Source organism: Rhipicephalus microplus, chromosome X (assembly GCF_043290135.1).
Source record: "Rhipicephalus microplus isolate Deutch F79 chromosome X, USDA_Rmic, whole genome shotgun sequence".
In the NCBI taxonomy this organism is placed as follows: Eukaryota; Metazoa; Arthropoda; class Arachnida; order Ixodida; family Ixodidae; genus Rhipicephalus; species Rhipicephalus microplus.
Window position 1 is genome coordinate 9508602 of NC_134710.1, and position 15347 is coordinate 9523948.

A 15347-nucleotide genomic window follows, 5' to 3' on the forward strand; every position below is an offset into this window, starting at 1 on the left:
GCAATGGAGTGATAGCTACCAAGGCGAGGCTTTCCTCGGATCCCTTTTACCTCGCCAGTAGTACGGCATCATGTGCCGAATTATTATCAGGACGTCAACGCACTTAGAAAAAAAATCTGAAGTAAAAATTGCGATGGGAGCTGATTGACCTATATGTTTTCCTTTGAGCATTTAGTGTAATTAACAATTCGTCGATCGCCAACTGCGTTTAGCCGGCAAGATTTTTGTCACCGCCGTTTTCGCCAGAGGGTAGTTTGACTATGCATTAATTTCATGTTTTCCTGCTTCCTTTCAGGATTTTTTTTTCAGAACTTCTCCGTTCGAGACGTTCATCTGGAGCCCCCTCCTTTTTTTTCTTGATCGTTTTGGCGGGTTTTGTTTTTGTTGTCCTCCAACAAGTCTCTTTGTTTTGTGTTGAAAATAAAAAAGTGTTCTTTTGATAATGTTGGTTCTTTGTATGCTTAGTACAATATTTTAAAGGCTACTGCACCTGCTGTCGTCTTTGTTCGTACTCCTACCTACACTCTTGTTCCGCTTGCGCCCCGCTGCGGTGGTCAAGTAGCTAAGGTGCTCGGCTGCTGACCCCCAGGTCGTGGGATCGATTTCCGGCTGCGGCGGCTGCATTTCCGATGGAGGTTCTGCTCAGATTTCGGTGCACGTTAAAGAACTTCAGGTGGTCAAAATTTCCGGAGCCCTCCACTACGGCGTCTCTCATAATTATATGGTGGTTTTGGGACGTTAAACCCCACAAATGTGTTCCACTTGCCAATCGCTCCCGGCAACGGTGCCATGTCGGGGAGAATGTGGCGTTAAAGCAGGGGCGTTGCCAGGGGTATCGGGCCCGTGCCCCCACTCCGAAATTTTATTTCGCAATGGCATAGACTGAAAAATACCTATTCAAGGAAGTGCCCCCACTAGAATAAAAAAATGCACCCCCCCCCCCATTTGCGCCGAAAAAATTTTCTGGCTACGCCTGGCGTTCCAGTAAAAACTTCGCAAATATCTCCAGAGGTGCGGACAGTGAAAACGACAGTATGTACTTCAATTGTATCGTACATACTCTATGTACCATACCGTACGTTTTATGATCAAATTGAAGAGCCATCGACAAGTAACATTAGCTAAAGCTCATTTTCGGCGTCGATCATGTTCCCTATACGCTTTGCCAGCACCTGGTGAAACGAGGACCCCACTCACTAGTGACGGAGATACTGACCAGAGGAGAAAGACTCTTCGCAATCGCTGAATGATGCGTGGCTAATGTAAAATGGCGGCAGACACTGGTTTGTGTGTGAGGGGGAGAGCAGGATGCGTGGCTAATGTACAATGGCGGCAGACACTGGTTGTGTGTGAGGGGGGGAGCAGGAAAGGAGGCAGTGGTCGGTAAGAAGTAAAACTTGGGGACTACAGTTGAACCCTTATAGCTAGGAATGTTACCCCATTAGTCTCGGGGGGTGAATGGCCCGCTGCTGTGTCTGTCTGTCTGTCTGTCTGTCTGTCTGTCTGTCTGTCTGTCTGTCTGTCTGTCTGTCTGTCTGTCTGTCTGTCTGACCTGTTTGACCTGGCTGTCTGTCTGACCTGACTGTCTGACCTGTTTGACCTGACTGTCTGACCTGTTTGACCTGGCTGTCTGTCTTACCTGGCTGCCTGACCTGTCTGTCTGTCTGTCTGTCTGTCTGTCTGTCTGTCTGTCTGTCTGTCTGTCTGTCTGTCTGTCTGTCTGTACAGAGAGCTAGCGGTAGTGTCCCACTTGTGTATGAAGTCCTTCGTCCCATCCGCCAAGGATTGCACAGGACAGGCGAAGCCCTGGAATAATCAGGGGGACTGAGCATGTACGCTGTTTAAACATAGGGGAGTGTTGTCGACTCCTCCTTTCCAAGAGTACATGTTTGTCGCCTCACGAGCATTTATTTTGCAAGAATGACACACTGCGGTCAACAAAGGCCATACGGCCTTCGATATCAGCTTATGTTATCCATTAGAAACAGAGGTATTGTCTTTGTCATCAGTTTTCGCTATCCAGAGCCAGCTGTTGCTGTGGAGCCAGACTTGGATGCCACATCTAGGGCACTCCTCAAGTACGTCGTACCCTTTGGTGAGTTCTCCCCGTCACACACACCACGACGGTCAAGTGCATGGTTATGGTGTTGGTCTGCTGAGTCAAAGATCGCGGGTTCGAATCCCAACCTCCATTGCCGCATTTCAATAATTCTCGGAGCCCTGGTGCTGTGCGATGTCAGTCACAAGATGGTGAAATTTTCGAAAGCCATCCACTACGGCGTCTCTGATGACATTATCATGGCTCTGGGACATAAAACACTACCCGTCGACTGGGAAGTTTTTTATAGCGCCAAAACAAGAATCGTCATCCGGCTTGTTCGCGCTTGTTCAAGAAAACTTTGCTCTCACAAATTCCCCGTCCGGAATTGAACGCCAACTACATCACGCTGATAGCGCGCTTGTTTTCGTGCTATCTCCATGGCCCGCAAATGCTGGGCACATGCAGATAACACGAAGACGGGCACGCGAGATCGATGACGATAATCGTTGCTGGCCAAGAAGACATTACGACTGTTACTGTAGTGCTCTGTTATTCGAGCGAAAGAAACTCGAGAAGAAGCTGCAGTTGTGCTTGTCCGTATTGCTGTCTGACAACATTAGTTTGACCACAGTAAGCCGTTGTGGGAAGCAGAGGCTGGAGTTAGGCTCTGTTTGAGTCGTAGTTACCGATTACCGGTTCCTCCCGTTTATGTTATGTCGAAATTTGCGTGGACGTGTATGCTCGGTGCAACTTGTGAACATGGTGCCGTCAGATTTCACAAACAGCGTAATACCTTCGTTGCGTCGCCACAACGAACATGGGTGGTACTACAGATTGCCTCCGCCTGCCATAATGGGAAACATCGTCGGGAAGGGACGTAAGCCTCATTAAGTATTGCGTTTTACGCATACGAGCCGCACGCAAGTCGACTTTAAACGTAACTATGAAATTGATTAAAATAGCTCAGTAACTCAGAAGTTGATGGTGCGCTCCCGTGGTATAAACAAGAGCAACAATAGTTAGGCACGCTCGCACGGTTATAGTTAGCAGAAACGGGCGAAGTTTGTGTTGTCGGTTCTTGTTTTGTTTTCTGTGTATGTGCTTACGCCTACGAGCATAGCGCATAAGTTCTTCACTAGCAAGGTGACCCGAAAAAAAAAAAAAACGTTCGCCGTTCCTGTCGGCATGATGTGCCGCATCATGCTCAATTAGGATGAGATTCTAGCGCACAGTCTGTCACACAATACGCCGGCCCACGCGACAGTATCAGCAAAATGTCGTCTCTTGCTAGAGCTACGCTTTTCTAATCTGCTTTGTACAATACGCAAGGCGCGATGCCCGAAGAGGGGAAAGCGTACAGTAGGAATCGGACTTGGACTTGTCTGGAGCGGCAAAGCGCGTGGATGATGCGCGTGGATGAGCTTACTCATTTCACGGCCCTGTTACCTTTTTGTCCGCGACCGAGGTGGTTGCGCCACCTATTTGCGTACTTAGGAACTGAATTTGCGGGACTCCCTTCCTCATTTCACAGTGTGGTTACCGCTTCGACCACGACCGGGCAATTCGGGAACCCGAATGGGGCATGCAGGTGTCACGCAGCTGCACAACAGCTTCTTTGTTAAAACTATATTCTACTTCACTAAAGTTAAAAAATTTAAGGAAGCTATTCAGCAAGCCTGGGTATGGGAAGACAGCAGTGTTAGCTCAACGCGTGACTTCTTGTTGCAAGAAGATTGTTATAACAGAAAGACGCCAAAGGGACAAAAGAAGACGTGCGCTAACTTCCAACTGAGTTGGAAGATAGCGGTGGTCTTCTTTTGTTCCTTTGCTGGAAGTTAGCGGTTCTCGCGCTATAACAAACGTGATGCCACACCAACTAGCCCAAACCGCCACGCTTCTTGCTTCGATACCACGCAAGGAATGAGACTCCAAGAATTGATGGTTCCATTGGTGCCCTATAGCCTTTGTAACGCGCTTGCTTGGCGTAGTCCAGCCGCTCACGAACGAGGTTCGAAAACCGAACACCGCAAGTAGTAAAGAGTAAAGACTAGCGCACGCTGTGACGCTTCGATCACTGGACGGCACCACCGTGAAGTGCAGCAGGGTGAATCGAATGGACCTTTAGCTCTCTATGGATGTGCCTCCGAGAGCATGAACGTGGACAAAGCCGTCCGTTTAACAAACACGCAAAAAACTTCAATTATAAACGGAAACTAAGAAACACAGGTAAACACTTAAAAAGTTTACTTCACGCGTTGAAAGACTTTTAATTAGAAGCAATGTGATTGTCCAAAACCATTAACAACAGAGCATAGTTCGGACGCGGCTGAGCGGTGAAGCAGAGAAAATTGTAAGTTCGGTCTCGCCAATTACGCTGGCTTGACGTAGGCTCACTGGTGACAACAGGAAAACGCTGGTGGTTGAGCTACCCCGCTTCTACTGTTTTCCTTTGCTCATTGCAGTTGCGGGACGGCTTTATGCTCTCCCACAGTAGAGTACCCGGTACTCTAAATCGTCACCCTTTTTTCTAACTCCCCTATGGCACACAGCTCGGGCCCGTAGCCATCAAGAAACGTTGCCCGTAGCCCGACTGCTGCTGTTAAGGGCTCGTCAGCCCTTAAGTCCGCAGGCGTTGGGCTGTCGTTTATGGCCGGTGAGCTACGGTTCTCTTAGCAGAAACGCGATGGCAGGAGGCCTCGGCAGGTTGAAGTCTTCGTGGCTCGGGTCCACAACCCGACGGCCCACCTTCAGCGCCCGCTCCGGTGGCAACCTTCCACTCGTCTCGTTCCCCTAGCTCGAACTCCCATGCTGTTCGTTGGCCTAGGCATTCTCTGGACCTCGGGTGAAGGTGCTCGGTGTATTTCACGATTGACGGTCGTCCGCGACGTCCTCTTTTGGACGACCGCTCACTGATCGGGGTCCAGTCCAAGAACTTTTGTAGTTCTCTCCCAGTCCTTACTTCTCTCTATCAATTGCGATTCCGCCTGATCTTTTTGTGAAACACTAATGAGGTGTCCCACTTTGCTGGAGACAGCAGCGGGGTTCATTCTTTCTTTAAGATGGTAGTCTTGAGGTACTTTAACGCGAAAATTTTGGTTTGTCTGATGGTGTATGTACAACGATTCAATCACCCGGCGAAAGTTTTGGCCCGTGCTAAAGACCCACTAAAATTGATCTGGTGGCATGCATTCATACTTGTGAACATTGTAAATTAAAAAGCAAATATTACGCATATTTGAGGTGGTTGACCATAACTACAGTGGCGAGATTCCGCGGCGGTTACCAGCAGCGCAAATGTTATGAAAAGTGCTGTTGTGGAACGCGCCCACGCGCTGCCTTCCGTGGTCTCTCGGTCAGTGGCTCTGTGACGGAGCATAGAGTTCTTTCTGAACGATGAGCGACGCACAGAGGACAGTGAGACAGAAATTCAGTAAGCAGTGTCAGAAAACTACAGAAAATGTGCTGTCGATTGTACCTATAGCGCACACTGGGACAACCATGGATATGCATGTTACGCATTTACTAGTATTGCAAGAATCACCTTTTATGCATTACCACACAACTTTATCCATGAATACTATTAGGTCGATAGCGAACTGCTCAGTGATGTTGATTTTTTAAAGATCCAATGACATTTCCATAACGTCTAAAAGCTGCTGCCTAATAACTGCGTTTTACACGAAATTTTTTATGAGATCCCAACAGGCGTTTCTGGCGCCGTTGTGACCGCCATCATAGCTCGGTGGTAGAACATTGGACGCGTTATTTAAAGGTCGCAGGTTCGGATCCTACCCGATGCACGTTATCTTTTCGCTCACTTTTCTTTGTTTACATTTATACAATAATAACTTCTAATAACATCCCCTATACTTTCCCTAACAACATTATCTGTTAGTTCTCAATAATATTGCGTCTGAGAAAAAAAACGAGCCCTTAAATTCACACTTTCCTTGAGAATAGACCAAGGTAACTTAAGTGAGAGAGCGCCAAGAAAAACTGAAACCGGAAATGCTGACCCGATGAATGCAAAGAATATCAGGACCACATCAGGATCGAACTCGAGCATTCTACGTGGGAATGAAGTATTCTTTTACCAATCAAGGCTTGATCATGAATTTGAAAAAAAAAACATATGCAGGCGTAATGTTGCTGCAACGGCACTTGTTGCAGTGCTGGCTATCTTATTTTATAAGCATCAAGTATGCATCCTTATGATACACGCGTCACCTCAGGTTTACGCGTTTACGTCAATGCGCCATCCACTGAAGTTGGTCTGCAATGCACTAGCCGGCTCTACCATCCTATAGCAAGCACAAGCGCTACATATCGGCTTACCGCTCCTGGTGTTAGTAATGCCGAGGTTGCTCTTGGCATCGTTACTCAACCATAAACCGTTTACATAAAGCCTATGCGACTGTTCGAAATAGGTCTGTGAGTAAAACATTAGCACGTGTCGTTAGCGTAATTTCATATTGTTTCGCCCAATAAAAAAATTACACAAGTCACTTTCATTTTGCATGCTTTGCATAACATCGATTCCCCTGGTACGTGGTATCTGCCGATTTTTTTTATTGCGATCGCAATTATATGGACAGCCTCAGCTGTTGTTTTTTTTTTTTTTTTGCCGTCGCCGCCAGCATCATTCACCATATATGTATACGTATCTATACATGTGAACACTCAAGAAGGGGAAAAAAAAAAAAAAGCCGCCCAGCTCGTCGCCGCCGACGCGCGCTTATCACGCGTACTTTGCCCCGAGGATGGGGGAGAATTTAAGGAGGGTCAGATGCTTGTGCGCGCGCTCATATGCTTTGGCGGAGAAAATCATGTGCCTTCGGCTTTCACTGGAACGATTGCGCTAGTTGGCGGGCCCACAAAGGTCACTTCAGTCTCTGCACAGGCCCCGTTTCCGGAAAGAGTGCGCGAGGTATAACAACTGGGACGCTGGTTAGTTTGCGCTCATCTGTATATCTGATTACGTTTCGTGCATCATTTTTAGGGGCGAAGCTCCTTAAGGCGTGGATCTGTCCATCTTCGGCGTATGTACGTAGCCACCTCTAGCTTAGTTCTTGCATTGTTTGTTAGATGGCATGGCTACCTCTAGTTTATTTCTTCGATTGTTTACTAGATGGCGGGGAGCATTGTAATAAAATAGGGTGCCTTGATGGGTGCGCCCCCGCTTAGGGTGGAGCCACTCTTTCACGGAGCAGTTGCCGCCACAACCGATTCTCGGGGAGCTCCGACGCCATTTTCTTGCTTTCCGCTCGCGCCGACTCTCTCGCTCGACACGGAAAGCACCACTCTTCACGCCGTCTTTGCGCAGAATACCTGGGTGCTGCGTTCCGAAATTCAGTAACAGCGCTAAACATGGCTGCAGAACGTTTTCTTTTCCCAGAGACCCAAAAAGACGGCTCCTATGGACCGCTAAAATCAAGCGGGACAAGTGGCAGCCGACGAACCATACCTGTATATGCAATGTGAGTACCTGATTCGTAGCCGTGGGAAATACGTAAGCCAGCGTGTCTGCACCACTCTTTCTAAAGATCCGTTCGATTCACCTGCACTGGTCGGAACTGATTCACGGCTGTGCACGCGAAGTTCAGAAATCGTGCAGCGTGAGTTCAGCGGTGCAGGCACAGCACGACACCCGAAACAAATGAAGATGTGCCGACGTGGTGTTGGCCTTATTTCTTTTCGGTTAATTTACACCATTCAGCAAACACCAACCTATGGCGAAACGCACATGCGGACAGTTTATGAGGCGCAAACATCTTGGCAAAACACACCGCATTTGTAGAGGCGGGTACGGCGCCTAAGCCACCTACGTCTAAGTGCTGCGTCGTCTGCTCAGCTGCACGCGCGCCTGCACCAAGCCGGCACCGTCAGCGGAGGAGGTGCAGGAAAATTGTGAACCAGTGCTGCACCCCTTCTGCACTTTTCGAAACGAATGACAGGGTTCAGCGGTCGTCAATGCTGCACCGCTGAAACGAATGGTAAGGTGCAGCACCTCGTGAACTGGTTCACGTGGTGCAGGTGAATCGAACGCAGACTTGAAATTTTATGTGGTCAGATTGGTGGCAACGTAGCCTCTTACAGCGGGGACCAACATATGGAACCTCCGGTGCATTTACAGCTCCTTTTTTTTTCACCTGATATAATGAACTAAGGCACAGGCTTGGAAAATACGATCAATCTTCCTGAACCACGAGGGCTGTAGCTATCTGAGGAGCATCGCGCTTATTTTAACAAAATTGTTCACTACCTATCTTTGCGCCTACATAGCAGTGTGAGGAGTAAATCTGAGAGCTCAAAACATGTGAAGCGCTATGCTTGTGTTTCGCAGTGTTGTTTATAAAGGTATTTTATACGTTATGTCGTGCAGGAAAATTATTACGCTATTTTGACAGTTATTCTAGCTTATCATATTTGTAACGAAAGTAGGTGAAATAATTTAGGAGAATTGCACCTCTATGTTATGCTCGTGTGCGGAAGTCGTGCCGTATTCGTGCAGTTTGTTCGATTGCATTGATTTGTCGTACTTTGTTCTTATTGATGGAAGGAACAAATCACGTATATTAACAACATCAATTTTCCGTACAGGCTCACTTTGAAGAATGCTGTTTTGAGCAAAAGCGGGCAGATGGATGGAAGAAGCTGAAGCCAAATGCTTTACCAACGCTTTTCCCATTCAAAGATAGGCACTTTCCACCGTGTGCAGTGTCTTATTCAGTATGAGGGCTCACCTTCGTTACCAAAGTAATGGCGGGCGCTCGAAAACACATAATGATATATATATATATATATATATATATATATATATATATATATATATGGCACTGCTACTGAGACCAGAGCCGTACGAAATACTAATAGTTATACCACCTCCATGATATTGTAATATATTTTACCATTGTCTTCTCTCCGTTCCAATCTCTCTTTTCCCTTTATTATTATTATTATTACTATTATTATTATTATTATTATTATTATTGTTGTTGCTGTTGTTATTCTTATTTCCTTTTTATTTTTATCTATATTTTTTTAACAATCACTGTTTCTACGCGTCCTTCCTCATACTTGCGTCACTTTTTCCGCGAATGGTCTTTTCCCAGAAAATTTCCAACACCACACCTTTCATCCTTACGCACTTATATTTCTACGTAGACGTGCGAGCTGCACATGTGAACCACGTGCCACCTACAGACCAGCCGCGAGCAAGGAACTTTTAGACTATTTACAGCGTTAAGCTTTCTCAGAAACGCACCTATAACGACCTACTCAGGCTGAAAATTATGGCTGCTGTCATTTTCTCCCCCTGCATTTTTTACCATATTCTTCGCACTCACTCTCCTTCTCTCTCTTCTTCATTTTGAATCCCTAAAACCTAGCATTTTCCCTGAACCTAGTGCTTGATGTCACAATTGGTTTGTACATTTTTCTGCATCCAGTTGCCCCGAGGAAGCGAAAGCCACCCAGGGAAAGAGCACTGCCTGTGCCCAGGTTAAACCACAAAGAGGTGAGCGACCCTGCCGATGTACCTCACGCCGCATCAGACGTAGTAGAAATGCTCCCTGAGTCATCTGAAGTGGTATCACAAGAAACGTCAACGGACAACATGGAAGTGAACAGCGCAGGGTTTGGTCCTAGTTTTTTTATAAGCATAATTGGGATGCCGTCAGGGCCTGTTGATGGGCTATAAGGTACCTTCTTCTCTGCTCTTTCTCACTCTCGTTGTCCCAGTGGACCCACTGCGCTAATTGGTCCATCCTCATCTAGTATGGTGCATGCAGCACCTTCTTGGTGTTTAAATTTTTCTGTCATCATTGTTCTTGTATATTTCATTGCCTCATCCCCTTCTAGGCTAACCCCTTGAACATGCTTGTCTTATTACTTCGAGAATTGAGATGGTTCCAAAACTTTGCAGGTGCCTTTCTGTTCTTTTTCTTTGCTTCCATCATACATTGGGCCCCCGTTCTAATATTTTCACTGATCAGATTAGACGCTTCCCTTATGAAAATAAAAAAAAAGTTATCCCATTTTCTTTTGACACCATCTTCCGGTTCACCCCTCTGTTCAGCATACTTGTGTTCCCTGCTTCCTGATGTATATGGCTCTCTTAACTTCCTCATCCCACCAGCCCTTGGGTTTGTGTCTCCTTTTTTCAGTTGATTTGACTCGTACCTTAGCAAGCTCTAACTCAAACAATCCAGTTATATTTCTGTACGTCCACTCTGTTTTAGTATCCTCGTTGATTATTTCCTCAATATTTTTAGATGATATCGCTATTTGCTTTTCTGAATAAATATTCATAATGCTCATAATGCTTTCTTCCCATTTTCATTCCTCTTCCAAAACCCAGCTTGATACGTTTGTCATCACTACCTTAGATTATGGACCCATACTCATCTATGTTCATCACCCTTAGCCGATCATACATCCTATGTGACATCATTGCGTAATCTATCATCGACTACAGCCTTCCCACCTCCCATGTTATCTGCGCTTCACATTTCTCGGTACTGTTGCAAATGATCATGCATTTCACACATATCCATTAGCATTCTGCCTGTTGGGTCAGTATATCCATCCGTATTTTCTATGCGTTCATTCATACCTCCTAATATAATTATCTCGCACTCTTCTTCTAATTGTTCAATGTCATTTCCTATACACTGCACCATTTCTTGGTTTTCCTCTCTGGTTTTTGCACCTGTCCACAAGTATACAATACCCAGAAGCGTCATCTGCCCTGCCAATTTCTCTCTTAGCCATAAATGTTCCCTGTGCTCCTGCTTCACCCTTTGCCAGTCTGTACCTTTATGAATAAATGCCCCAATACCACTCACCATTCTGCTGCCTTCTGTTCTATTACAATATTCGCATGCGTAGTCCAGATTTCTAGGTGGTTGTTCCATGTCCCCAAGATGCGTTTCTACGAACCCATATACCATCAGCTTCTCCCCTTTTCTCTCCCCACTTCAACCTATTCCTGTCATCATGCAAGTTAATATAGCCTACGTCTGAATTTGCTCGGCCCACATGCCTACGTCGATTTCTTCCCGCTACGGAAACACAATACGAAAAGGCGGCAATACGGAACCGGCTGACGAGTGCGCATGCGCGACCATTGTACGCGCATACGAAAGGAACCGCGTCGTATTTCCGTAGCGTCTTTCCGTAGCTTGCTAAAAACATCTATTGGTGCCCCTTTGGAATCTTATCTGCCAATATCACCTGTCAGAGAGTCCTTCTGGTTGTTTTCCTATAGCTATACTGGACCCGGAAGAACCCTCTTGTCACCGCTTACACTCTCTCATTTCTTCTGCCCATCCATCCAACCATTCGATGCCGTCGTGCCGAGAATATATCACAGATACCGCTCAATGAGGTAGGCAGTGAATATTCAATTTTTTGCGGTACATATGAGAAGTCTTCTACAGAACCGCATTTTCAGGCACTAATAGACCGACGTATATTTCGCTGTTCACGTAATTTTAGGTGTCTTGAAATGGCATTTTCCTCATAATGCAGTTTTAAAGACGCAGTGTTTCTTTCAAGCGCCCAAAACGAATAAATGCGCTTTGAGTGTTTCTGTTAATCGATCATCTTACAACCTATGTACGCCTGAGTGCTGTCTTCTGCTTAACCTGGTGTAAATAAACGTTACCAAATGAGTGGGTGAGTGCATGACGAACTCGAATGGCAGGTCGCGGAATGTATTACGTGATATTCTTGGCCCTACGTCGTAAAATCGTTTGCCTAAATCATGTGCCGCCCTTACCCGCATACCGCGTGCATACCATAGAATGTTCGATATGTGCGCCACACGCACTTTTGCGAAATCGGATTAGATGCCTGTTTCTCGGAAAATTTCAATGGACACAAAGAACAAAAATACGTATACATCCGGAGTACCCTATCAGAAAGAACCGTTTACGGTTAAAGATTCTGCAAAAAAGTATTTAATAGTGATGTAAGGGCAATGCAGTTGCGGTATTGGGCAACCGGTTTATAACAATGCAGTAAGCGTTACACTACTTTGACTTTATACTTAAGCGTCATTCATTGCAAGTACCACAGCATGCAGTTCATTCCATGAAACTTGCGTATGTTCTTTAGCGTGGGTAGTAGTGTGAGATAAGATCATACGCTAGTCTTTTGGAGCCAGTGAACTCCACGTCTCTCATGAGCCCTGGATTAAATAAACTACTTGATTAACTCAAAGGCATGAATGCATCTCGTAACCCTATGTATAGCGTAGAATGAACTCAATTATCGCCATTCCTGTAGTCCACGAAAATATTGGCTGCGGAAATTTTGAACATCAGGAGTTTTTGAAAGTGCACCAACATTGCACATCACACGGGCCGGTGGTAGTTTGCCTCTATCGAAATGCAGCCCTCGTGGTCGAGACAAAAGCAAGTGCGGCGCCAAGTGGGGGGGGGGGGGGGGCTTTTATTTCTGCCAGTCAAGCATGCCCTCTCATTTCATTACTGCCTGCATGCTGGGCCCACTTTTCCTTTCTATTCCTTTCTCTTGCTTTCTATACTCTCAGAGACTACCCCCCCCCTCCCGCGCACACCGGCGCAATTACGTATGAATGTCTAGCGTTTGAAGCGTTAAGCGCAAGTTTGGGGTATGTTCCTTAAAGCAATAACATCAAAAGTGTAAATAGAGAACGAACGCTACCTTGCATATTCGAAGGTAGTTTACGCTCACGTTCTAGTCCATCACGTAGAATAATGATACTATAAATTTATCACGCGTCTACTTACATTTTGAATAAAGGAACCAAAGGAACCTCCAGTCAAAATCTTTAGATACATTGCCTCCATCGGCGTCCTGAAGGAAGGAAAAATCGCAAGAGCAGTCCTGCATTCCTGGCGCAATCAGCAGTCCCACTGTCGTCTTCACCACCAGATGGTTTTTGGTGTCGAGAGTAATGGCGCCGTTGAAGCATAGAAAAATATACTATACAAAGAGTGGCCCCTGGAGCCTTTTCGCGGCCCAGAAAGAAAGAGTTTGACCAACCGCTAGATGGTGTACCTCTGCTCGCTTCTACTCCTTTCTTAACATATGTAATAGCCGCCCCAGGAAGACAATGAATACCCAAGTTTGGCAAAAATCTTTCCAAAAAATATTTATATTCATTTATGCAGTTTTCTATATCCGCTCTACATCATGTCCCACTGAGGATGTTTAATGCCTTATAACAAAAACGAATAAACTCTAAATTGAAAGTGTTGTCTTTCTGCATTCGTTTTGCTCTAAAAAACACATTAATGTGGTGTAGATGTACTGTACATGTATTCCCTTTGGGAATGCATGAGTGTTTAGCCTAGTGGTAAACACACTTGCTTTCAGAGGATTAGGGTACGGGTTGAAATCGCAGTGTCGAACAAAAACATTTTGTTATTTTATTTATACTGAAGACGCTATCAGATCTGACCAGCCATTCGCGGCACTGAAAGCCGCGCTGTAGATGGTACAGGGGCCTACGAGGAGAAAAAAGTAGTCTTTCCAAGCAACTACAAATAGTCGGATCACAAAGCGGCAATTATTTCGATAAAAGATGAGATTGGCGTATGAAAACGGGTTGATCGTTAATAAATGTTTTGTAGAGCATAGATTAGGGTTTGAAAAAAAAGTGCGTAAGAACTCTGAAAAGGCCGGTGCACATTCGGTGACCGCATTCTTCTACGTTCGCCGAGACCATGTGCGTTCGTTATTCTAATTTTTTAAAACGTCCTGTTTTTTTCTTGTAGACGGCGATATGCCCTGCTAAGACGGGACGGCTTTAGGCTCTCCCATAGTAGAGTACCAAGTACTCTAAATCGTAAATTTTTTCTAAACTCAGATTCAGGCGCTCTATTGGCGCTGTCTTTTTGAGCCATGGTCTGCCCGCGGGACGGCTCCATGCTATCTCATAGCAGAGTGTCATGTACTCCAAATTACTCACTTTGTCTAAGCAAGCGATGGCCCCGTAGATCTTAAAAGACGGGCTGACGCTCACTGCGCCATAGTGGTTAGGAGACAGGCCACATAGTGATGTTCCGCATAAGAATTTTCCTTTTTTCGCGGGATTTTCACCTGTCTTTTTGAGCCCACGGGAAAAAAGAAAGCTTCGTGGTTTATATAGCAGGGAATTTCAGGAAGGAATAAATTCTTCTATGAGAACCGATAATTAGCGGTTACTGTGCGCCTTCGTGCGCTGTAATCGGTTCTGGCGCATGTACCGTGCTATCAAAGCTTTCGAGATTTTTTTCTGATATTTACGCGGAGCGATTTCTATTTCACTATAGTGGTGTTAGACTTGGAAACCACAATGTGCAGTGTACTATCAGTATATGAATGAAGAAAGTCAAGGTTATGCTGTGAGGCATTGGGGGGGGGGGGGGGGGGGCTCGTTTTGATTTCAAAAGTCGCCTGTACGCGAAACACGTGTACATATAGTATGTGTGTGCTATGACGGCGGCGAAAATTAGTACTGTTGAACAGGGAAGTATGCTGAGAATTTCGTCAACGTACGCAGGAAAAAATCCCCGAAATGGGGGATTTTCATGTCTCCGAATGGGAGTTCTTCGGCGTAGTACGGAACATCACTTGGGCGATGTCCCTAAAGTCTTGCCTTTACGCCGGACGTAATGCTAGGAACACACTGGCGGCGCAGCCCTCTCCCGCACGCCGCTCGCGAGACGCCACTTTTCTGTATCTCTCTCTCTCCCGGTGATGGTACCAGATGGTGATGCAGATGGTAAAGGGAAGACTACACACATGGGTGGAGAATGAAGGTGTGCTGGGAGAACTACTAAATGGGTTCCGTAAACGGAGGAGGTTGGAGGATGATCTGTTTTCATTGAAGTAGTGTATCGAGATATATAGCGGAAAAAGAAATTAGGCCCCAAGGCTGGAATTTCTATACATCAAGGGAACTTACGATAGTGTGATTCAGGAAGACTTTTGGGGAATAGAAGAGACACTAGATGTGGAAGGTGGAGTAACTAACCTTCTAAAGGATATCTATAAAAGTAACAAGGTAGTTATAGAATGGAAAGAGCAGGTATACCCGAACCTATAGAGATACAACGCGGGTTTCGACAGAGTTGTTCCTTGTCATCTTTGTTATATATGCTGTATCTCCAGGGACTAGAAGCCAAATTAGAGGGGAGTCGACTCGGCTTAAGCATCTCTTTTGCCAAGTAAGGAAAACCCATTGAACAGTCATTACCAGCATTAATGTATGCAGATGATATAGTATTAATAGCCGACAACGAGGAAGATCTGAAGGGATTGACAGACATATGTG

At 45.8% G+C, this 15347-nt stretch overlaps 2 protein-coding genes across 4 annotated transcripts in view; one reads left to right on the forward strand and one right to left on the reverse strand.

Annotated features, from left to right (window-relative positions):
* The window catches only part of LOC142777423 (protein argonaute-4-like), a 40831-nt gene extending 29116 nt beyond the window's left edge, over nucleotides 1–11715 (forward strand). The window contains exon 8 of the mRNA XM_075881794.1: nucleotides 296–11715. The gene's annotated coding sequence lies outside the window, so the exon portion shown is untranslated. The remainder of the gene's footprint in view (nucleotides 1–295) is intronic.
* LOC142777422 (uncharacterized) overlaps nucleotides 1–15347 on the reverse strand; it is a 139481-nt gene that overhangs the window by 104645 nt on the left and 19489 nt on the right. The window lies entirely within an intron of this gene.